Genomic DNA, 24,299 nt, shown 5'->3' with positions numbered 1-24,299 from the left:
CTCTCTACCGCAATGACTGCACTCCTACAACTCTCCCTCTCTCTCTCTCTCTCTCTCTCTCTCTCTCTCTCTCTCTCTCTCTCTCTCTCTCCCTTTCTACCAAGAAAGAGCTCTCTCTCAATCAGGCGGCGAAGAAACCTCCATATGTGACACAATCACTCTCGATTTCCCTCTCTTAGGTCTCTCTCTATCTCTCTCTGTGCGTTAATGTCGCCCTCAATCTCTCTCTTGAGATCGAGTATCTTCGATGTTGAAACCCTAATTGGGATTTTACAATTGTGAATTCCAAATTAGGGATTTACAATGTTGAAACCCTAATTAGGGATTTACTATGTTGAAACCAAACATTGAATCTTCATGCTATCATCCTGCAGGTACGAAACATTTGAATCTCCATGCATGTCACATGCCATATTTTATAGATCATATACCTTTCTTCTCTTTTCTTATTCCATATATGGTCACCCTCATTTTTCCCACGTCAGTTAGTTCTCAAGTGCTCATGGATATGTTCATTTAGCTATTGTTGTGTACATGATGTCTGAAACACTCTTGATTTGTGCATTGTCTTTAACTTACCTACCTAATCTTTACTCCTACATTGGCTCTGATTTTGCAGCATTGATTCTGATTGGAAGTTTGTTACTAGATTTTGGGAAGGAATTGGAATTTTGTAGAGATTATTGTAAGTGTTGTTTGTGTATATCTTGTTTTGGGTTGTTCTTGCTCCATTTTTTTTAGGATTATTTGGGTAATTTTTGTTGTATGATTCTATTATCTTGATGAATATAATATTTGAAGTAGGATTGAGTCTAAATTTAAGAGATTTTTTTTTTTTTTTTGGATTCTTTGGTGGGTTTGAAATTTTTGAGAATGGCAACTAATTTCTAAACACAACCTGTTTGTTAGATGACTCTGTTCTTTCTACTTCTGGTATTATGGTAGTATAACTTTTTGTTGTTGTATTACTGAAACTTGAAGGAAAGGGTGCATCTATCTCTAAGGTGGTGTAAATAGTGTAATTGCATATTTTGTATTAGTGTAAAGGGTGTCTGTAGTTTTTAGACCATTTTTCTGTTTTTGTTTTTATTTTTTGTATATGATTTGCAATAGAGGATTTCCAAGACTTTTTTCTCAAGTATAGATGGAAAGGCAATTTGTGGCGCATGTGCCACCGCCTAGATCAATAAAGAGGAATGACCCATGCAGGGCTAGCCACCAAACATGGAACATCATTAATAGCTTTAACCATCATTGCTTTAAAATAGGGCCACACCCACATTGGTACTTTTCTTCATTGTAGGTGAGTTTGTGTGGTTAGTTACACTCTTTTCAGATGATTACGCTATAGTACCGGGTACTAGAAATCCTCCTTGGATCCCAACATTACTCTACTCCTGTTGATGTGTGGTAAGTGGCACTACACCAAAATCATTTATTAGGAACAACTACTGTTTTTTTTGTTTTTTTTTTCTGCGGAACTGTGATTTATGTGGGTCTAGTTCCTGCTTACAGAGTTTTCTATCTTTTTGTTGGTCTTTTCTTTCTTCCTTGAAGATATTGGTCATGGCCTTTGTGTTTGGGCAATTAGAAAAGCGGGAAGCTACAAGGAGACTGCAAGATTTGTGGAATGGGATTGAAATACAGCCATAGTTGAATGCATTGTCATCTAGAAAAATAAAAAGATCAACAAAATGAGACTAGACCAAAATGAAACAACAACAATTGGCCAAACACTTTACTGCACTTTTGTGTGGCCACTCTGAATCAGTGGGTCACCTAGTAGAGGCATCTGTACAATTATTTGCAACAAATCACTGTAGTTGGCTTGAAAGATGCATTTGTTTGATTATGTTTTATGGAATTTCTTTTCTTCATGTCTTTTCTTTCCCATGTTTTTGTACATACTCGTAGACAAGATTTTACTGGTGTTTTTATAAATAGAGGAGTCAATCTAGACCCATTAAGCAAGTGATCAAAGGTAAGAATTGCCTGATATTCATTTACTTATTCATTTGTCAGTTGTCACTACACATTGAGCATTTTAAGTAAAATATATAATCAATGGCAGGTTGGACTGGTTGTGTATGATTCACAAGTTCTAATTGGTGCCACTCTTGAATACATGGATGGGCACTACATGGTAAATCTCCTCATATTAATATACATGCCAAGCTGGTTCTGGCCGCAACAGCCTCCGTAGTACCCCATTCTCGGATCCTAAGGTAGGTTCCGATCATGGGATCCTACAAGGAGGATTTTCATAATAGTATAATCATTTTCAATACGAGTATACCCAAGATCACAACAAGTACATCTGAAAATAACAAAGGCACACATCGCAAAATCTACTATAAATTTGAACTTTTACATCATCCATAAGGTCCAAAAGGACATACATGAGAATAAAAGGAAAGAGAGAGAAATCAGCAACACTAGAGTCCTCACTAAAAATAATAAAACCCTCACTCCCATTAGGAAGAGTGAGAACAGGAGCGGATGTGAAGCATTTCTTCAACTCCGTAAATGCCTCCTCGCAGGCGTCACTCCAGACAAAATCGACGCCCTTCCGCATCAATTGGGTTAGCGGTGCTGCAATACGGGAGAAACCCTCGATAAACCATCGGTAATATCCCGCTAGACCAAGGAAGCTACAGATTCCAGACGCATTCATGGGCTGGCCCCACTGATGTACTGCATCAACCTTCGAGGGGTCCATAGCGACACCCTCCTCATCACCACGTGATCAAGAAACTTCATCTCCTCATGCCAAAACTCACACTTCTCCAGGTTCGCATACAACTCGTGGGCACGGAGGGTCTCAAGCACAATCCGTAGGTGCTCCATGGTCCTCTTGAGTCCTCAAATATACAAGAATATCATCAATGAATACCACCACGAATTGATCAAGGAATGGTCGAAAAACCTCATTCATCACCGCATGAATATAGCGGGCGCGTTGGTCAGTCCAAACGACATGACCAGAAACTCGGTGACCATAACGTGTCCTAAAGTCGTCTTTGGAATGTCCTCCTCTTGGACCCGAATCTGATGGTACCAGAGCGTAAGTTTATCTTAGAAAAATACTGTGCACCCCGCAACTGATCGAACAAGTCATCAATACGGGAAGCGGTATCGGTTCTTGATGGTGACTCTGTTGAGCTCACGATAATCTATATAGAGTTGCAACGAACCATCCTTCTTCTTCACAAACAATATCGGGGCTCCCCAAGGTGAACTAATGGGATGAATGAAACCTAACTCCCAAAGATCATCCAATGCTCCTGCAGTTCCCTTAACTCCAATGGTGCCATCCGGTAGGGGGCCTTCGAGATGGGCACAATATCGGGCACCAAATAAATCTAGAACTCCACCTGCCGACGTGGAGGCAAACCCGGATCTCTGAAACACATCCGGTACTCACAAACAACTAGCAGACTCAATACTCTACGCCACGTAATCCTCAACGATCAAGCAAAGAAAATAGAAAACGGCTCTCCTCTCGGGCTCGCGACGAACGGAACACTAGCAAGCCTGGAATGTGAAATGTAACCGTCCTCGCGACACAGTCTAAGATGGCACTTTAGTGGACCATACCCAAAATCACATCAAAACCTAACATCGGCATCATGAACAGATCGGCAGAAGGAACATCTCGCTCACTAACACCGGGCAAGAAGGACATATGAAGGGGGGGCTTGTACGGCCAATGATAATGTGATTCAAGTAATGTCAGTGCTCATATCCAGACCATATGTCAAGTACATTTCCAATAATAAGGAAATCACTGGGGTCCATTACACTACCAAATGACTGCCGCTCTACAGACCCCGCACAGTCAAACGAGCGTAAGGGACCTCACTACCTGCCTATGGACAGCCAATCACCAACAAGGCCTGAAGGTAGCGGACCCATTTACGAGCTGATCAGACTCAGCCTAGCAATGCCTCCTCACACCAGGTAGGTAAGGCCACACCCCTATCCAACCGACTACACGACAGTGGGAGTCGTGGCCTAACGGTATAAGGCCCTCGTGCGCTCATAGTTTCCACTCGGTCACGGTGTTGGAGAAGATCCTTGGTACCATGGAAGTTTTGAAAATTTCACCCATGGGCATCCTATGCACCCGGTATGCTCAACTAATATTTTCGGTGTCCACACATACGGCCATCCACGAATATCCCTGTGGAGGCAAGGCCCTGATGAAGCAAGGGCAGATACCCACAAGCTATGCAATGTCAGATGCATGAATCACAAAATCACCCATGCATCAATCCCAAGCATCCATCAAGCTCCAGAGGGGAAAACTCCATCTCTTGGGGAGATACCAACATGTCCTACACAATGGCACAACCATGGCCAATCACACCTCAACCAAGCATGCATATGATGCGTATGGGAGTGGGCCATGAAGATGAATAGGGGTGCCAATGAGGTGAAGATGAACTCTCTACCTAACCATGAAGGGTCTAGGTACTTAACCAATTCCTCATAAGGAATACAACCTCTAGTGGGGGCCCATATACCTGGGGTAGCCCACGAGACTAAGGAGAACAATGGTATGGGCCTAAATAGATGAAACGGGCCTAGCAAGGGTCTATGGTGGACCTTTAACCACCCATAGAAGCCCATGGGCCTACCTTAGGGCCACCAATGTGGACATCCAACCACAATTAGTCCCCAAGAGGTAGCCCATCTCTAATTGATCATGGATCAAGGCTCAAGGACCACGCAACATCAGAAATAAGAAACGGGCAGCCATAATCATACCACAAACACTCATGTTAGGCTTTAGAAAGGGCGGCCCAAGGCCTATCCAGAACATGGGTCCAAGGGAAACACACATAGCCCAACTCATAATTACCATTATGGGCCCATAGGGGAAAGGTTAGGGCTCAACATAAAGGCCACTAATCCCATATATTGTGGTGGCCTAGTGGGCAGCCCATTGCTCAAACCACATGGGCAAATGTCATGCTCTTAGTCAAGTGAGTTGGGCCTACAACCCGGCCCAAGTATAAAGTTGATTTGGTGGGCAACCAAGGGCCCATCTACTTGTGTAATCCAGCCCAGTAACCCAACATGATATTATGGTAAAATGGCCCAAGAGTTCAATAGGCCTATCTGAAAAGTTCCAGCTCAATTGGGCCTAAAGAGTTCAACAACTAGCTACATTCGTGGACCCAATTAAATTCAACTGTGGTGGGCCTCAAAAGTATATTTATTAAGCCCAACATTTAAGGAACCAAAGGTATAAATTATTCCCTCTAAGATCTTCACAATGTGGTGGGCCTCACTCCTCAAAATTTCAGCCCAAAGGCCAAGCATAATTATAACATGTTGCTGTCCTAAATTTGGGCACTCCATTGGAGTGGGTCCAGGGCCTCTAAAACTCTGGAAATTGAGGGCCAAGGTCCCTCATCATGCATACAATGAGAGGTAACCCAAAAAGGTGGCCCACCATCAGAGGAAATATTTTTGAATTATGGTTATCAAGGCATATTGCTGGACTGCACAGCAAAAAATCTGGCAGTCCAACTATCTTGGCCCATTCTTTTGGATACCCAAATGAGGTCAGTTGGGGCTGAAATTTTACAGAGTGATACTCCCATAGGTGGAACACACCCTCACAAAATTTAAAAATTTTTGGACATTTATAAATATTTTAATTCATTTAAAGAAGTCAATCTATCCTGAAAATCGGACTGATCTGGACACCATGTTGTAATGGGCCAGTCCAGCCACCACTATGGTGTGTACAAGTGTCCATTGGCCCCAAAATTTTGTAGTTGGGTCCCACCATGGGTGGTCCACCTTCCTATAAATTTTTTTATAATTTTTACATACCCAAAAATATTTTAATAAATTTTGAAATTCTAACCTGTCCAGGGTGGATTGCTGCTGGAACAGTGCAGAAAATTCAAACTGTCCACCTCACTTGGACCACACCTTTGGGACCCCAATGAATGTCATATGGGGCTAAAATTTGGAGGACATCAAGATGAGATCCCCACCTTTTATAAAAGTATATTTTATGGTTATAAATAGTCCCCCAAACAGTCCCAAAATCTGGTCCAAAATCAACCAGAAACTGTCCAGAAAATTCTGGACAGCAACATGTACTTGGATAAAATTAATTATATAAGTTAAATAAAAAGGAAAAATACTCCAAGAACTAGGTGCTATAGCCCTCCCTAGTAGGCCCTACAAATGTCCAAAATAAATCCCAAGGTTACCACACTTGCATGCATCAATAAAGGTCAGCAAATAGGACACCCAACCATAGTGTAGGTGGGTATGGATGTCCCACCCTAGCTGGACTTTTCTGGACTATCCAGGCCCACCAAGTGGACCACACACATCATCAACAATCATAAAAAAGGTGGAAGAAGAGAAAAAAAATATTCCAGCCGTTGGGAGAAGGCTCCATCACTATTGAGCCTTCCCCAACACAATCACACTCATACATTGCATTTCCATCTATATTTCACAATGGATCTTCATCATGCATGATCTACACTTGAGATGAATGGATGAGATACCATCCCAACCATGATGCAAGGGTCTAGATGACCCATCAAGTTATGGAATGTGGAGAACCCTCCATGATGGGGTCCATCAAGAGGAAACCCCATGCATGGGACATGCATGCATAAGATGGACCATTTGGCCACATCCAAGGAATTGTGTAGGATCTCCACCATTGATTGGTGGGTCCTACACTTTCCGAATGAAAGAAAAAAAAGATCTACACTATGGAAAAGAGATTGTATAGAATAAAGAAGCACCCACCTAAATATCTTCACCAAAACTTGGATCACCAAGCTCCAAATGCTCCAAGGAACCAAGATAAATAGATGAGATGGATTTTCAATGGATGGATTAAGAGGAAAAAGGAGGAGAAGGGGCTGGAGAATTTGGAGATTTTTGGAGGAATGTTGCTAGGGAAGAAGAGAAGAGAGAGAGAAAATGAGAGGGAAAGAGAGAAAAATCTCTTTTAAGCTAAGTAATCATGAGTTTCTTACCTTGGATAGAGAAGAGAAATCATAACAATAAGGAGTTAGAAACAATGTTGTAGGGTTAGTAGACTTTTTAGGTTAGTGGGTGGTGTTTTAGAGATGGGTGGTGTAGGGATAGGGCCTAGGTAGTGTGTGTGTAGTGTGTGTTGGAAATAGTGTAGTGTGTTGAAAATAGTTCCAAGAGATGGGACCTACCTAGAAATCCATGCACACCACTCCTAGGTGGGCCGCATGATCATGATCAAGGGCTTAGAAAAAGAAATGCACCCAACTTACGATCTACACATCAGATGGATGCACAAGACGCGTCGTTGGAACCGCGGCGATAATGCGGTCACAATGGTATAGGTCTCAACTCGATCCGAGTCGGGTCTTCATGACTGGGCTCACGGATGACCGCAAACACTATCCAAGGGTCACGGGTAGCCGGGATTCAACCGGTAGGACCGCGGGATCAAGATGAACGAAATTCATACTCACACACACACATGCACACATGTGAACTCGTCGGTCTCACAACCCTCCCCACCAATAAAGAAATTTCATCCTCGAAATTGAACAATCTAAGATAAAATAAAAGACAAAACACCACCATCATATAGCAATTATCATATAAGGAAGGCAATACAAATAATCATATATCAATTAATCATCAAACAAATGGGGATAATGTTCTCTAATCTCGACCTCGCGTTCCCAAGATGCCTCGTGAATGATGACCCCATTACACCTTCACCAAGGGAATGACCTTGGTCCTGAGGCCCTACTCCTTCCGATCAAGGATACAAATCGGCTGATCAATATCGGGCGCATTGGTCAGTTCAAACGACATGACCAGGAACTCAAAGTGATCATAACGTGTCCTATCTTCGGAATGTCCTCCTCTCGGACCCGAATCTGATGGTAACCAGAACACAAGTCTATCTTGAAAAAATACTGTGCACCCTGCACCTGATCGAATAAGTCATCAATACGGGGAAGCGGGTATCGGTTCTTGATGGTGACTCTATTGAGCTCGCGATAGTCCATACAAAGCCGCAACGAACCATCCTTCTTCTTCACAAACAATACCAGGGCTCCCCAAGGTGAACTACTCGGACGAAGGAAACCTAACTCCCGGAGCTCATCCAACTGCTCCTGCAGTTTTCTTAACTCCAACGGTGCATCCGGTAGGGGGCCTTTGATATAGGTACTGGGCACCAAATCAATATGGAACTCCACCTGCCGACGTGGAGGCAAACTCGATCTCCTGAAACACATCCAAGTACTCACAAACAACTCAACTCAATACGCTACGCCATAATCCTCAACGATCAAGCCAAAAACTAGATAACGGCTTCCCTGGGGCTCGCATAATAGAACACTAGTAAGCCTCAGAATGTGAAACGAATCCGCCTCGCAGATAGTCTAAGATGTCACCATAGCAAGGTAGTCCATACCGAATCACATCAAAACGACATCGATCATGAGACGCAAAGGAACATCTCACCCACTAACACCGGGCAAGAAGGACAGGGGGGCTTGTACAACAATGCTAATGCGATGCAAGTAATGTCTGCTCATATCCAAACCATAAGTCATGTACATTTCCAATCATAACGAAGTCACCGGGTCCATTACACTCGTGTGAATGATCACGCGCTCAATGAAATGAGCACCGCCAAGAAACGAGGGTAAGAGACCTCACTACCCGCCCGTGGACAACCAATCACCAACAAGGCTCAAGGGCAATGAACTCATTTACGAGCTCAGACTCAACCTAGTAATGCCTCCTCACACCATGAACCACACACCTATCCAACCGACTACACGACAGGGGGAGTCGGCGGCCAACGGTATAAGGCCCTCGTGCACTCATGTATTCCACCGGTCACGGCGTTGGAGCAGATCCTTGGTACCATGGAAGTTTTGGGAATTTCACCCATGGGCATCCTATGCACCCGGTATGCTCAACTATTATTTCCGGTGTCCACACATACGGCCATCCACGCTGTGGAGGTAAGGCCCTGATGAAGTAAGGGCGGATATCCATAAGCTATGCAATGCCAAATGCATGAATCACACAATTACCCATGCATCAAAACTCCATCCCTCGTGGAGATACCAACATGTCCTACACAATGGCACAACCATGGTCAATCACACCTCAAACCAAGTATACATATGATGCATATGGGAGTGGGCCATGAAGATAAATAGGGGTGCCAGTGAGGTGAAGATGTACTCTACCTAACCATGAAGGGTTTAGGTACTTAACCAATTCCTCATAAAGAATACAACCTCTAATGGGGGCCCATATACTTGGCATAAGACTAAGGAGAACAATGGTATGGACCTAAATAGATGAAATAGGCCTAGCAAGGGTCTATGGTGGACCTTTAACTACCCATAGAAGCCCATGGGCCTACCTTAGGGACACCAATGTGGACATCCAACCCCAATTAGTCCCCAAGAGGTAGCCCATCTCTAATTAATCATGGATCAAGGCCTAAGGCCCCACGTAGCATCAAAAATAAGAAACGGGCAGCCATAGTTATACCACAAACACTCATGTTGGGCTTTAGAAGGCGGCCCAAGGCCTATCTATAACATGGGTCCAAGGGAAACACACATAGCCCAACTCATAATTACCATTATGGGCTCATAGGGGAAAGGTTAGGGGCTCAACATAAAGGCCACTAATCCCATATACTATGGTGGCCTAGTGGGCAGCCTACTCAAACCCCATGGGCAAATGTCATGCTCTTAGTCAAGTGAGTTAGCCTACAACCCAGCTCAAGTATAAAGTTGATTTGGTAGGCAACCAAGGGCCCAATATCCTTTCAACCCAATGACCCAACACAATGCGGTAAAAATGGCCCAAGAGGTCAATGGGCCTATATGGAAAGTTCCAGCTCAGGGCCTAAAGAGTTCAACAACTAGCTACATTCATGGACCCAATTAAATTCAACTGTGGTGGGCCTCAAAAGTGTATTTATTAAGCCCAACATTTAAGGAACCAAAGCCATAAATTATTCCTTGTAAGATCTTCACAATGTGGTGGGCCTCACTCCTCAAAATTTCAGCCCAAAGGCCAAGCATAATTATAATATGTTGCTGTCCTAAATTTGGGCACTCCATTGGAGTGGGTCCAGGGCCTCTAAAACTCTGAAAATTGAGGGCCAAGGCCCCTCATCATTCATGCAATGAGAGGAAACTCAAAAAGGTGGCCCACCATCAGATGAAATATTTTTGAATTATGGTTTTATCAAGCCATATTGCTGGACTGCACAGCAGAAAATCTGGCAGCCCAACTATCTTGGCCCATTCTTTCGGATGCCCAAATGAAGTCAGTTGGGGCTGAAATTTTACAGAGTGATACTCCCATAGGTGGGACACATCCTCATAAAATTTTAGAATTTTTTGACATCTATAAATATTTTAATTCATTTAAAGAAATCAATCTGTCCTGAAAATCGGACTGATTTGGACACCATGTTGTAATGGGCCGGTCCAACCACCACTATGGTGTGTACAGGTGTCCATTGGCCCCAAAATTTTGTAGTTGGGTCCCACCATAGGTGGTCCACCTTCTTATAAAATTTTAATAATTTTTACACACCAAAAAGTATTTAAATAAATTTCGGAATTCCAACCTGTCCAAGTTGGATTGTTACTGGAATTGTATCTCTCTATGTTTGGGACCACATGGGGTGGGCCTGGACCCACCCAAACCCTTGGAAAATTGGGAAAAAGGTGGCCCTACATCTAGAAAATAAGTGGGATCCACTGGGGTGGCCCACTTATTCCAGAAACTCAAGTAAAAATGCTCATTTCTAACTTATAGTGTTGCTGAACTGTCCAGAAATTTCTGGACAGAATTAATTATATAAGTTAATATAAAAGAGGAAATACTCCAAGAACTAGGTGCTATGAGCTCTCCATAGTGGGCCCCACAAATGTCCCAATCAAATCCTAAAGGTTACCACACTTGCATGCATCAATAAAGGTTAGCAAATGGGCACCCAACCATAGTGTAGGTGGTTATGGATGTCCCACCCTAGCTGGACTTTTCTGGACTATCCAGGCCCACCAAGTGGACCACACACATCATTAGCAATCATAGGAAAGGTAGAAGAAGAGAAATAAAAACATTCCGGCCATTGGGAGAAGGCTCCGTCACTATTGAGCCTTCCCCAACACAGTCACACCCATACATTGCATTTCCATCTATATTTCACCATGGATCTTCATCATGCATGATCTACACTTGACATGAATGGATGAGATATCATCTCAACCATGATGCAAAGGTCTAGATGACCCATCAAGTTATGGAATGTGGAAAACCCTCCATGATGGGGTTCATCAAGAGGAAACCCCGTGCATGGGACATGCATGCATAAGATGGACCATTTGGCCACATCCAAGGAATTGTGTAGGATCTCCACCATTGATTGGTGGGTCTTACACTTTCTGAATGAAAGAAGAAGAAGATCTACACTATGAAAAGGATATTGCATGGAATAAAGAAGCACCCACCTAAATATCTTCACAAAAACTTCACCAAGCTCCAAATGCTCCAAGGAACCAACATAGATGGATGAGATGGGTTTTAAATGGATGGATTAAGAGGAAAAAGGAGAAGGGGCTGGAGAATTTGAGAATTTTTGGAGGAATGTTACTAAGGAAGAAGAGGAGAGAAATGAGAGGGAAAGAGAAAAATCTCTTTTAAGCTAAGTAATCATTGAGTTTCTTACCTTGGATAGAGAAGAGAAATCATGGCAATAGGGAGTTAGAAACAATGTTGTAGGGTTAGTAGGCTTTTTAGGTTAGTGGGTGGTGTTTTAGAGATGAGTGGTGTAGGGATAGGGCCTAGGTAGTGTGTGTGTGTAGTGTGTGTTGGAAATAGTTCCAAGAGATGGGACCTACCTAGAAATCCGTGCACACCACCCCTAGGTGGGCCACATGATCATGATCAAGGGCTTAGAAAATGAAATGCACCCAACTTACGATCTACACATCGGATGGATGCACAAGACACGTCGTTGGAACCGCGGCGACGATGCGGTCACAATGGCATAGGTCTCAACTCGATTCGAGTTGGGTCTTCACGACTGGGCTCACGGATGACCGCAAACACTATCCAAGGGTTACAGGTCACCGGGATTGGACCGGTAGGATCGTAGGATCAAGATGGACGGAATGCAAACTCACACACATATATGCACACCTGCGAACTCGGGTTGGGTCTCACAACCCTCCCCACCAAATAAGAAATTTCGTCCTCGAAATTGAACAATCTAAGACGAAATAAAAGACAAAACACCAGCATCATATAGCAATCATCATATAAGGAAGGCAATACAAACAATCATATATCAATCAATCATCAAACAAATGGGGATAAAGTGAGTCTGTGGTGTGTGTGTGTGTTGGAAATAGTGAGTGTGTGTTGACCCATCGCTGATCCAAAACTGATCAAGGAACGGCGAAAAACCTCATTCATCAGTGAATATAGCAGTACGGGTCGCTTCAAACGACATGGAACTCGGGAGCATAACGTGTCGGAACGCGTCCAAAAAGTCGCGAATGTCCTCCACCCGCCCGATATGGTAACTAGAATGCACATCTTGGAAAATACGTGCATGCACCCTACAACCGAGGGTATCGGTTAATGGTGACACTCTGAGAGCACGATAATTTACACGAGTCGGACAACCATCCTTCTTTACAAATACAACAAATCTCAATACACCAAGGTGAACTACTGGGAGGAAACCTAACTCCCAAGAAGCTCATCCAGCATCCAATGCTCCTCGCTTCAGCCTCAACTCCAACGTACGCATAGATGGGCAGATGGGCACAGAGGCATCAATCCATCTCCAACTCCACCGCAACTCGATCGGTAGGTAAACTCGAGAAATAACACATCGTACTCACTAGTAATACTCTCTACACCAGAAAGGTCCTCAATGACTAAAGCTCACACCAGAACACCGACAAGCCCGAAATGTGAAACGGCGGTGTCTATGACCCATACTCTGATAGTCCAAATACCCGTAATACATATAAAACGTACATCGATGGGAGGAAGGAAGGAACATCTCGCCACTAACAGCAAGGCAAGAAGGATAGCGAAGAAGGGGGCAAGAAGGATTTGTACAACCAATGCTATAAGTAATGCCCTCAAGTACATTTTCAATCATAAGAAAATCACTCTATTACATCTGAATATCGCCGCTCTGCAGACAGCCCAGTGAGTGGATGAGACTTCACTACCCGCTGTGGACAACTAATCACCAATAAGGCTCGACGGTAGCGATTGGTCAGACTCAACTTAGCAATGCCTCCTCACACCAGGTAGGTAAGCTATCTAACCGACTACACGATAGGGAGTCGCGGCCTAATGGTATAAGGCCTCGTGTGCTCATGTATTCCACCCAATCGCGGCGGCAGATCCTTGATACCATGGAAGTTTTGGGAGATTTCACCCATGGTATGCTCAAACTAATATTTTCCAAGTCCGGACATATAGCCATCCATGAATACCCTTGTAGGTAAGGCCCCGATGAAGTAAGGGCGGATATCCATAAGCTATGTGATGCCGAATGCATGAATCACACAATGCAATCATACATCAATCAGCATCCATCTCTCGAGGAGATACTAACATGTCCTACACAATGGCACAACCATGGCCAATCATACCTCAACCAAGTATGATGCGTATGGGAGTGGGCCATGAAGATGAATAGGGGTGCCAATGAGGTGAAGATGAACTCTCTACCTAACCATGAAGGGTCTAGGTACTTAACCAATTCCTCATGAGGAATACAACCTCTAGTGGGGGCCCATATACCTGGGGTAGCCCACGAGACTAAGGAGAACAATGGTATGGGCCTAAATAGATGAAACGGGCCTAGCAAGGGTCTATGGTGGACCTTTAACCACCCATAGAAGCCCATGGGCCTACCTTAGGGCCACCAATGTGGACATCCAACCACAATTAGTCCCCAAGAGGTAGCCCATCTCTAATTGATCATGGATCAAGGCTCAAGGACCATGCAACATCAGAAATAAGAAACGGGCAACCATAATCATACCACAAATACTCATGTTGGGCTTTAGAAAGGGCGGTCCATGGCCTATCCAGAACATGGGTCCAAGGGAAACACACATATCCCAACTCATAATTACCATTATGCGCCCATAGGGGAAAGGTTAGGGCCCAACATAAAGGCCACTAATCTCATATATTTTGGTAGCCTAGTGGGCAGCCTATTGCTCAAACCACATGGGCAAATGTCATGCTCTTAGTCAAGTGAGTTGGGCCTACAACCCGGCCCAAGTATAAAGTTGATTTGGTGGGCAACCAAGGGCTCATACTATGTTTTCCAACCCAAACCCAACACAATAGTATGGTAAAATGGTCCCAAGAGTTCAATGGGCCTATTTGGAAAGTTCCAGCTTGGTCCTAAAGAGTTCAACAACTAGATACATTCATGGACCCAAAAATTCAACTGTGGTGGGCCTCAAAAGTATATTTATTAAGCCTAACATTTTAAGGAACCAAATGTATAAATTATTCCTCTCTAAGATCTTCACAATGTGTGTGGGCCTCACTCAAAATTTCAGCCCAAAGGCCAAGCATAATTATAACATGTTGCTATCCTAAATTTAGGCACTCCATTGGAGGGTCCAGGGTCTCTAAAACTCTGAAAATTAGGGCCAAGGTCCCTCATCATGAATACAATGAGAGGTAACCCAAAAGGTGGCCCACCATCATGGAGGAAATATTTTTGAATTATGGTTTTATCAAGGCATATTGCTGGAACTACACAGTAGAAAATCTGGTAGTCCAACTATCTTGGCCATTCTTTTAGATGCCCAAATGAGGTTCGTTGGAGCTAAATTTTACAGAGTGATACTACCATAGGTGGGCCACACTTCCACAAAATTTTAAATTTTTGGCATAATTTTAATTTTTTAATTCATTTAAAGAAATTCAATCTGTCCTGAAAATCGTACTGATTTGGACACAATATTATGGGCCGGTCCAGCCACCACCGTGGTGTGTACAGGTGTCCATTGGCCTCAAAATTTTGTATGTGGGTCCCTTCTGTATAAATTTTTATAATTTTTACACAAACCCAAAACTATTTTAATAAATTTTAGAATTCTAACCTATCTAGCCAACAAGGCACATTTTACATTGGAGCAGTGCAGAAAATCCAGACGTCCACCTCACTGGACCACACCTTGGGACCCCTATGAATGTCGAGATGAGGCTGGGCTGAAAATTTGGGAGACATAAGATGAGATCCCCACCTTTTAGAAAATTATATTTATGGTTATGAATAGTTCCCCAAACAGTCCCAAAATCTGGTCCAAAATCAACTCAGAAACCGTTACAGAAAATTCTGGACAGCAACATGTCTTGGATAAAATTAATTATATAAGTTAAATAAAAAGGAGAAATACTCCAAGAACTAGGTGCTATGGCCTTCCCTAGTGGGCCCCACAAAAGTCCAAAATAAATTTCAAGGTTACCACACCTGCATGCATCAATAAAGGTCAACAAATGGGACACCCAACCATAGTGTAGGTGGGTATGGATGTCACACCCTAGCTGGACTTTTCTGAACTATCCAGCCCACCAAGTGGACCACACACATCATCAGCAATCATAGGAAAGGTAGAAGAAGAGAAATAAAAACCGGCCATTGGGAGAAGGCTCCGTCACTATTGAGCCTTCCCCAACACAATCACACCCATACATTGCATTTCCATCTATATTTCACTATGGATCTTCATCATGCATGATCTACACTTAAGATGAATGGATGAGATACCATCCCAACCATGATGCAAGGGTCTAGATGACCCATCAAGTTATGGAATGTGAAGAACCCTCCATGATGGGGTCCATCAAGAGGAAACCCCATGCATGGGACATGCATGCATAAGATGGACGATTTGGCCACATCCAAGGAATTGTATAGGATCTCCACCATTGATTGGTAGGTCCCACACTTTTTGAATGAAAGAAGAAGAAGATCTATACTATGGAAAGGATATTGCATGGAATAAAGAAACACCCACCTAAATATCCTCACCAAAACTTGGATCACGAAGATCCACACTATGGAAAGGAACCAAGATAGATGGATGAGATGGGTTTTCAATGGATGGATTAAGAGGAAAAAGGAGGAGAAAGGGCTAGAGAATTTGGAGATTTTTGGAGGAAGGTTGCTAGGGAAGAAGAGAAGAGAGAGAGAAATAAGAGGGAAAGAGAGAAAAATCTCTTTTAAGCTAAGTAATCATGAGTTTCTTACCTTGGATAGAGAAGAGAAATTATGGCAATAGGGAGTTAAACAATGTTGTAGGGTTAGTAGACTTTTAGGTTAGTGGGTGGTGTTTTAGAGATGGGTGGTGTAGTTATTTGTGTGTGTGAGTGTGATGTTTTTAGAAATAGTTCCAAGAGATGGGACCTACCTACGAAATATGCACACCACTACTAGGGCCAAACATGATTATGATCAATGGGGAGAAAATGAAATGTTCCCCAACTTACGATCTACACATCGGATGGACGCACAAGATGTGTCATTGGAACTATAAGGTCACAATGGCATAGGTCTCAACTCGATCCGAGTCGAGGGATCTTCATGACCGGCTTGACACGGATGAGTGACCGTAAACACTATCAAGGGTCCACGGGTCATTTGACCACCGCGGACTAAACCTCGGGGATAAGACGGAATGCATACTCACACACACACATACACACATGCGAACTCGGTGGTCTCACAACCCTCCCCACTAACAAAGAAATTTTGTCCTCGAAATTTGAACAATCTAAGAGAAAATAAAAGACAAAACACCACCATCATATAGCAATCATCGGGAAGGTAATTCAAACAATCATATAGGCAATCAATCATCAAGAGCAAATGGGGATAACCGATAATAATGCGTGTGTGGAGTGGTGTGTGAAATAGTGAGTGTGTTGAAAATAATCGGAGGAACAGCCGATCGGGACCTCAGGGAATCGGATCCTCGGAACAACGGGAGTAGGATGTGCTCGAGTAGGATGGGTAACTCGTTGGGCCTCGTCCACGACCACGACCGGAGAACTCGGAGTGTGCCACGACCACGGGAGCCACGTCCACGCTGGCATCGTCTACAAAATAATGATGACAAGGAATAGACATGCAAGGGCTCAATACTTGAGCGGGAAGCGAAGGATCTCGGGACACTAGTCATTAATGCAGTGACTGCGATGCGATCACCTTAATTTACCAACTCGCTATGCATACCAACCATCCTTCACGCCCTGCAAGGATCGAACTCACAAGAGGAACCCGCTGGCCCAAGGTGAACTCTCGAAACAATGACTCTCCGTAAGCTCATCCAACCATTCTCGCTTCCCGAGGTAGATCCTCGATCTCGGGACTCCACAAGGAGGATTTTCATTCTAAATTTTTTTATAAAGGAGCATACCCACAAACAGCAAGTACATCCGAGAATAACAAAGGCACACATCGTAAAATCCACTAAAAATTGGTAACTTTTACAATCATCTAAGGGCCAAAAAAAAAAAAGGAGAATAAAAGGAGAGAGAGAAATCGGCGAACCTGGAGTTGGAGTCCGCTCAACCGCTGCTCAATGACTCTACTCCACGCTCTCCCGCTACGACCCTAGATGCGAGAGTCTCCCTCTACATCGTGCATAAGCTTAAATAGTGAAACGCTTAGAGGGTCCTCGGTGTAAGTGTGTGTGACAATGGTGCACAATAAGATTTACATAATAGGAGGTATAAGGAGAGAAGCATGATCAACGTAGCACATCGACTAGCCTTACAAGGCTTCACCAGAATGCGATGCGATAATGAGTAATGGGTGTCCATACCAAGGCAATGTCATGAAGGGGGCTTGTATACCAATGCTTAATGCGAGTAATGTCGTGCTCATATCCAAACCATAAGTCAAGTACATTTTCCAATCATAAGGAAAATCACCAGGGTCTATTACCTTTCTTTGAATGATCGCCGCTACCGCTCTGCAGACCGCATAGTCCAAGCGAGCGTAAGCGACCTCACTACCCACACTTGTGGACAACTAATCACCAACAAGGCCCGAAGGTAGCGAACCCATTTACGAGCCGGTCAGACTCGGCCTAGTAATGCCTCCTCACACCAGGTAAGGCCACACCCCTATCTAACCGACTACACGATAGTAGGAGCGCGGCCTAACGTATAAGGCCCTCGTGTGCTCATGTATTCCACCCAGTCACGGCGTGGGGCAGATCTTAGGTACCATGGAAGTTTTAGGAATTTCACCCATGGGCATCCTGTGCACCCGGTGTATGCTCAACTAATATTTTTGGTGTCCACATATACGGCCATCCACGAATACCCTGTGGAAGGTAAGGCCCCGATGAAGTAAGGGCGGATATCTACAAGCTATGCAATGCCAGAAGCATGAATCACACAATCACCCATGCATCAATCACAAGCATCATCTCTTGGGGAGATACTAACATGTCCTACACAATGACACAACCATGGCCAATCACTACCTCAACCAAGCATGCATATGATGCGTGTGGGAGTGGGCATGAAGATGAATAGGGGTGTCGATAAGGTGAAGATGAACTCTCTACCTAACCATGAAGGGTCTAGGTACTTAACCAATTCCTCATGAGGAATACAACCTCTAGTGGGGGCCCATATACCTGGAGTAGCCGACGAGACTAAGGAGAACAATGGTATGAGCCTAAATAGATGAAACGGGCCTAAAAAGTCTATGGTGGACCTTTAACCACCCATAGAAGCTCCATGGGCCTACCTTAGGGCCACCAATGTGAACATCTAACCACAATTGTCCCCAAGAGAGTTAGCCCATCTCTAATTGATCATGATCAAGGCTTAAGGACCACAACATCGAAATAAGAAGATGGGCAGCCATAGTACCACAAACACTCATGTTGGGCTTTAAAAAGGCCCCAAGGCCTATCTACAACATGGGTCCAAGGGAAACACACATAGCCAAACCCCATATATACCACTATGGGCCCATAAGGGAAAGGTTAGGGCCAACATAAAGGCCACTAATCTCATATATTGTGGTGGCCTAGTGGGCAGCCCATTGCTCAAACCACATGGGCAAATGTCACGCTCTTAGTCAAGTAAGTTGGGCCTACAACCCGGCCTAAGTATTAAAGTTGATTTGGTGGGTAACCAAGGGCCCATCTACTTGTGTAATCTGGCCCACTAACCCAACACAATAGTATGGTAAAAATGGCCCAAGAGTTCAATGGGCCCATTTGAAAAGTCCCAGCTCAATTGGGTCCAAAGAGTTTAACAACTAGCTACATTCGTGGACCCAATTAAATTCAACTGTGGTGGGCCTCAAAAGTATATTTATTAAGCCCAACATTTAAGGAACCAAAGGTATAAATTATTCCCTTTAAGATCTTCACAATGTGGTGGGCCTCACTCAAAATTTCTGCCCAAAGGCCAAGCATAATTATAACATGTTGCTGTCCTAAATTTGGGTACTCCATTGGAGTGGGTCCAGGGCCTCTAAAACTCTGGAAATTAAGGGCCAAGGTCCCTCATCATGCATACAATGAGAGGTAACCCAAAAAGGTGGCCCACCATCAAAGAAAATATTTTTGAATTATGGTTTTATCAAGGCATATGTGATAGCAATGAAGTCAATTATAAAATCTGGCAGTCCAACTATCTTGGTCCATTCTTTTGGATGCCCAAATGAGGTTCGTTGGAGCTAAAATTTTACAAAGTGATACTAACATATGTGGGCCACACTCTCAGAAAATTTCAAAATTTTTGAACATCTAAAAATATTTTAAATTATTTAAGGAAAACAATCTGTCCTGAAAATCGGACTGATCTAGACACCATGTTGTAATGCGCCGGTCTAGCCATCACTATGGGCTGAACAGCGGTTCATTGGCCTCAAAATTTTATAGGTGGGTCCCACCATGGGTGTTCTACCTTCCTGTAAATTTTTATAATTTTACACACCCAAAACTGTTTTAATAAATTTTGAAATTCTAACCTTTCCAGGGTGGATTGCTGCTGGAACAGTGCAGAAATTTCAGACTGTCCACCTCACTTGGACCACACCTTTGGGACCCCAATGAATGTCAGATGGGGCTGAAATTTGGGAGACATAAAGATGAGATCCCCACCTTTTAGAAAAGTATATTTGGTGGTTATGAATAGTCCCCCAAACAGTCCTAAAATCTGGTCCAAAATCAACCAGAAATTGTCTAGAAAATTCTGGACAGCAACATGTACTTGGATAAAATTAATTATATAAGTTAAATAAAAAGGAGAAATACTCCAAGAACTAGGTGCTATGGCCCTCCCTAGTGGGCCCCACAAATGTCCAAAACAAATCCCAAGGTTACCACACTTGCATGCATCAATAAAGGTCAGCAAATGGGACACCCAACCATAGTGTAGGTGGGTATGGATGTCCCACCCTAGCTGGACTTTTCTGGACTATCCAGGCCCACCAAGTGGACCACACACATCATCAGCAATCATAGGAAAGGTAGAAGAAGAGAAATAAAAACATTCCGGCCATTGGGAGAAGGCTCCGTCACTATTGAGCCTTCCCCAACACAATCACACCCATACATTGCATTTCCATCTATATTTCACCATGGATCTTCATCATGCATGATCTACACTTGAGATGAATGGATGAGATACCATCCCAACCATGATGCAAGGGTCTAGATGACCCATCAAGTTATGGAATGTGGAGAACCCTCCATGATGGGGTCCATCAAGAGGAAACCCCATGCATGGGACATGCATGCATAAGATGGACCATTTGGCCACATCCAAGGAATTATGTAGGATCTCCACCATTGATTGGTGGGTCCTATACTTTCTGAATGTAAGAAGAAGGAGATTGCATGGAATAAAGAAGCACCCACCTAAATATCTTCACCAAAACTTGGATCACCAAACTCCAAATGCTCCAAGGAGCCAAGATAGATGGATGAGATGGGTTTTCAATGGATGGATTAGGAGGAAAAAGGAGGAGAAGGGGCTGGAGAATTTGAAGATTTTTGGAGGAAGGTTGCTAGGGAAGAAGAGAAGAGAGAGAGAGAGAGAAATGAGAGGGAAAGAGAGAAAAATCTCTTTTAAGCTAAGTAATCATGAGTTTCTTACCTTGGATAGAGAAGAGAAATCATGGTAATAGGGAGTTAGAAACAATGTTGTAGGGTTAGTAGACTTTTTAGGTTAGTGGGTGGTGTTTTAGAGATGGGTGGTGTAGGGATAGGGCCTAGGTAGTGTGTGTGTATAGTGTGTGTGTTGGAAATAGTTCCAAGAGATGGGACCTACCTAGAAATCCATGCACACCACCCCTAGGTGGGCCACATGATTATGAAAGGGCTTAGAAAATGAAATGCACCCAACTTACGATCTACACATCGGATGGACGCACAAGATGCGTCGTTGGAACTACGGCGACGATGCGGTCACAATGGCATAGGTCTCAACTCGATCCGAGTCGGGTCTTCACGATGAGGCCCATCGTAATGTCCATATGACGTCCACTCTGTCCATCAGTTTCATTGTATCCGTTTTTTATGTGAGACAAAAAGTGAGGCAGATAAAATACTCAAGTGGCCACACCACAAGAAATAGTATGGAATGCTAGCCCATATGGAAATGTTGGTTATTCCAGTGGAATTGTATAATATCGCCTTGAATTTGTTTCTTATGGGTTTTTTTTTCACGTTGTAGAGAAAGATTCAGATTCAGGTTCTGACTTGTATTCGGATGGATCAGATATCCTAGAGCAATTAATAAGGAAAAGGTAAGATAACTAAAAGATATAGAGGTAGAATTGCAGCTCAATATCAAAGACAAATCAGATGAGTTTAGATTGCCTACAGAAGAGGCACTTCTCCATTAATTCTACTTCGAAGTTCTCCTGGTTCATTTTGAATTTGGAAACTTGAGGCTCTTATGATTTTCCTTTAGGAGCTTCAAGAAGAGGCACAATGACCACCAGATCTTCCAAAATCCTCAGCACAGAATAAAAGAGTGTGCTATCTCTCTGTCAATCTTCTGTATTTTCTCCTCTCTCTCTCTCTAATTATAATTTTTGGATTAATACCCTTTAGTAATTATATCATTTTCAGCATTACTATGATATAATTTTATTTTATTTTTTCTTAAATTCAGATGTTTCCAGTTACAGAGCTTGTAGAACTTATTAAAGTGTTTGAAAATCCATGACCCACTTGCTTGGACAAATGCTCTAAAGGTGAAAAAAGACTAACAGTCCAATCTTCTTAAGTCACAATGAAAAGATTGCACCATTTAATCACTATCGTTCGATCGTGGTTAAGATTGTTTTCTTGAGAACCATAAGCAATTCCAGGTGATGCCCACCGAAAATGATGGTTATGATTGATGATTGAACTCATTTTGTTGCCCTTATGGTTAAGATTATCCAATCAGTGAGATATTTCATCATGGCCCATATGGAATGGACTATCTAGATCAGTGCTAGGATGGTCCACATGCACAAATGTAAATTGCATTTTCATTTCCAATTCTGTAAGAATAATTCTAATCTTGGGAATAATTAATGGTCCACTAGTGCCATCCTTTCACATCTTCATCGTGGAAGAATCATAGTTTAGATTAATATTTTAAAGAAAAATACGTTAGCGATCAATAACAAAATTCATATTCCTTATGCTCTTCTTTGTGACTGCAACTTAAAATACAAGATATCTATGGCTACTTCGTTTGGATTTTAAATATATTCCATTTTGGTGGAATTGCAATATTTTTCTTAGCATCACTGTCAACTAAAAACAAGTTCATATTAACTAAAATAAGATGAACCCATTTGTAAGCAGCGACCAAATAGGCCCTAACATAGCTCACTCGCATTTTAACGTTGGTTTATTGGAGTTTTTGGGTTGAGTTTCTGCACTTCCCCAAACAAAATCCTATTCAGATAGTGTTTGATTGTCGATGAGATAGGGCTGTCCAGATTGTCTGGATGGAGACAGGACATGAATGAATTGAATTGTAGATTTTGATGAAATGAACAGTCAAAAGTTTCGGACGTTACAATGCAATCCTGTAAAACTTTAAAGAGTGAAGAGAATGGAGATCTCATGAACTCTTATTGGCTGAAGATATGGGACCCAGTCCTTAGTTGATGGGACCCACTGGTTACTGCACAGGTCCGTAAAATGGGTGGTTTTAATTATTTTGTCAGTCCTCAACTCTTCAACATAGTATTTTTGTTACATTGCATTGTTATTTACCATTTTTGTATGTATGCTACCCATGTTAAAATCTGAAAATTTTAGATCATATGACTAAATTATTGAAATTTTATATGGACATCAGGATTGTCGAACGTTGCCCAAATGACAAGGGGAATGTCGTGAGACTAGTGATTACATTGGGAGAGATTTTGTTGTATTTTCTGTTATTCCTTGTAATGGGGTTCCTGATACCCTTTTATAGACTTCAATCCACCACCCCAATAGTCAATCATCAACTCTCCCAAGGTGCAACGGTCTTCATTTGGGAAATGTTAATCCCCTTCATAATCTCATAAGCTTAGTTGGCCACTCAGAACAGAGGCCATTGCTACAGAAGGGCCAGAATATATAAACATCAGGTATTTAAACCTTCCATTGTTTTAACCTTAATTTGTAGCTGACTGTAGTTCAAATCATAGCTTAGATTATTATCAAATTACACAGCTAGTTTATAGCAGATTTCAGCACTAGTTCAGAGTATATTTAACTAAACATAGATTCTTAATCATAGATTCTTACTATATTTGAACTACAAGTACTTTTATGTTTTAGCCCCACATAGATTCTTAATCATAGAATTGTTGAAATATATAAGCCAGTAATATTTTTTCTTCTTTCTAGCCCCACAAATCCATTAGGATGGCCTGTTACGTCTGATTATATCCGATTGATTGTTCTCATGGTTTCTTAATTATACAGGTCAACTGCCTTTTGGACTTGATATTTCACAGTCTATATAGCTACAAGGAATTATTTCTCTGGGAGCTTGTAAGGTCTGTATCTTGCTACTAATTTGATTTTTTATTAGCCATTTAGAGTATTTGACCTATGCTCTTAGGTGCATTGGAGTTATCATCCACCTATTATCCGTACTATTTTTTTATTGCCCATTTAGAGTATTTGACCTATGCTCCTAGGTGCATTGGAGTTATCATCCACCTATTACTTATACCA

The 24,299-nt window shown here is 42.7% G+C and overlaps 1 long non-coding RNA gene across 3 annotated transcripts; it reads left to right on the top strand.

Annotated features, from left to right (window-relative positions):
• The first annotated feature begins 362 nt into the window (after positions 1-362).
• On the top strand, positions 363-22,688 carry LOC131250415 (uncharacterized). Of its 3 annotated transcripts, XR_009173352.1 has the most exons (4): positions 363-1,414; positions 1,592-1,981; positions 2,072-2,143; positions 21,841-22,688. It is a non-coding gene; the product is annotated as an uncharacterized LOC131250415 (long non-coding RNA). The 3 variants fall into 3 exon arrangements; XR_009173346.1 differs by having other exon boundaries at positions 363-1,981; XR_009173358.1 differs by having other exon boundaries at positions 363-1,981; positions 21,796-22,688.
• Positions 22,689-24,299: the final 1,611 nt, after the last annotated feature.

This window comes from Magnolia sinica, chromosome 1 (assembly GCF_029962835.1).
Source record: "Magnolia sinica isolate HGM2019 chromosome 1, MsV1, whole genome shotgun sequence".
Classification (NCBI taxonomy): Eukaryota; Viridiplantae; Streptophyta; class Magnoliopsida; order Magnoliales; family Magnoliaceae; genus Magnolia; species Magnolia sinica.
The sequence above is the reverse complement of the archived record's forward strand: the minus strand, read 5'-3'. Positions and strand labels throughout refer to the sequence as shown.